Source organism: Amphimedon queenslandica, unplaced genomic scaffold (assembly GCF_000090795.2).
Source record: "Amphimedon queenslandica unplaced genomic scaffold, v1.1 AMPQUscaffold_7125_Cont20921, whole genome shotgun sequence".
NCBI classification, from domain to species: Eukaryota; Metazoa; Porifera; class Demospongiae; order Haplosclerida; family Niphatidae; genus Amphimedon; species Amphimedon queenslandica.
This window is the reverse complement of record NW_003552588.1, coordinates 1-2,019: the sequence shown is the minus strand read 5'-3', so window position 1 is coordinate 2,019 and position 2,019 is coordinate 1. Positions and strand designations below refer to the sequence as shown.

The window sequence follows — 2,019 nt, the reverse complement described above, 5'->3', positions numbered from 1 at the left end:
TAGCACTCTTGCTGTTACTGTCAAAGCATAGGTGTGGCCTGGAGACCAATGTGTCATTAAGACACCACCAATAGAAGGATAAGTGTTATGACAACACCTATTTTTTAACAGTGTATACACGTAGCTGTATTGGCTGTCTTGACTCCACCCCACGTGCTGTTATCAGCTATACAGCACTCTTTACTATGTATATCATCAATATTGAAAGTTGTATTTTAAAGTTTGTATTAGGCCCGCCAAGCCCCAAGAGTTCACTATAAAGTTTGAACCTGAGACTAGGGGGCCCCTTTAATTGGGGGCCTACTGCTAATTCCCCCTTGCCCCCTCCTATTGGTAGTCATGCATGATGTACATGTGACTAGTAACGTGTTATCTTGTAATATTTTTATGTAGAAATGTTCAGCTAATGGTACAGGATGTGGTGTTTGTCATTCAAGGGATCTGTTGTTCAGGTTTAGTGAAGATGTGGTTACATGTCCTAACTGCTCCTCACACTTTCACTGGTAAATACATGTACATGTACATAATGGACATTTGATGTATCTAAACTTTGTGCTTCATAAATCAGTTTTTAAATAGCTGCCTAATGCAATTAAAATTATCCAAACTAGCATGCTTCTGATAATTTGAAGTTGTGGCATTTGTTGAACTGCTAAATTTTGGTATGTTTTAATTTGTGTCCATGTCCCATTGAGCATGTACATGTGTACATAATGGTTCATAATGGTGGGTTTTATTTTGGTGAATGGCTATTATCAAAATGCCAAATTCACCAAAATTTCCCTCTCCAAAATCACACGTTCAGATATTTAAAAATGGACATATCTTACAGTATGTGTCATGTATTAACCTTCTCTTTCCTAAGGTTATAGCAAGTTCCTGTTAAAGGTTCAAGTACATTAGGTATGTGTCAATATAATTATATTGTTCTCTGTTCTAGTGTAGGCAGCAATGTAGTGCCGCCTCCACGTGACACTGCCTGGGATCACTAGTGGCTACTACTGCTAGTGATGCTAAGAGCACTACATACAAGAAGAATAGATACTAACAGTAACTATGTATGATGAATTACATTCCATTGTTAGGTTAATGACAATAAGAGGATAAGTACAATTCTCTGCTATTGAAGACTACATTGAGAAGTATTCTAAGTATAGTATTGTTAAATATGTTGTCATTGCTATAGGTTAATTGTTTGCTGTTTGAAACTGTACATTAACTGAAGACTATAAAGAATTACTTAACATTATTGTTTATAATTTTAGCATTTTTGTTTAATACACAAAGTTGTCTTTTTGTCATTGATTATTATGAATTTTGATTAAAATTATTGCGAGAGCCATTAATGCAGACGTAGGTGCTATGACTTATAAACAGAAATGAGATTAAATCATGAAAATGACAATAAAATAAGAAACACACTTCAGCCATACATGCAGAGTACAAGTCAACAATGATTTTAATTAATTAAACCAGTCTTAAAGTGTTACAGTCCTTAGTTCCTAAACCCAGTCTATAGATCTTCAGTATATGAATGAGAGATCAGTCCTTGAGATGATGAGTTCAGCCTCAGGTCCACAACCTATAATAAATAATAAGAAATGATTAGTTATTATTAATATTGACATTAAGCTGATTCTAACAAAAAAAATTAATTTTGAAATATGCAGCAATTTTAAAATAGTAAATTTTCCAAAAAAAAGCAAAAGCTAAAAGCACGTGTTCTTTCCCAAAAATGGCTCAAAAACCACCTCAAAATTTTATTATATTCTCTGATACATGTCCTTATACTGTTTAGAAAGTTAGAGCTGATTCCGACTTAAATTTTTAAAGTTATGGCCATTAAAAAAGAATATGCCAAATTCTGAAAAAATCCCTGTACTACAGCCCATAGTTTTTTTGCCAAAAAATGGCTCAAAAATTACCCCTAATTCTTATTAAATTTTCTGATACATATTGACGTACTTATGCTATCTACAATGTTTGAGCTGATTCCGACTTACCAGTTATGGCCATTAA

The 2,019-nt window shown here is 33.6% G+C and overlaps 1 long non-coding RNA gene across 1 annotated transcript; it reads left to right on the top strand.

The window, feature by feature from the left end:
• Positions 1–142: 142 nt before the first annotated feature.
• On the top strand, positions 143–1,315 carry LOC109591830 (uncharacterized). Its single transcript, XR_002190027.1, has 4 exons — positions 143–503; positions 866–903; positions 1,086–1,142; positions 1,187–1,315. It is a non-coding gene; the product is annotated as an uncharacterized LOC109591830 (long non-coding RNA).
• Positions 1,316–2,019: the final 704 nt, after the last annotated feature.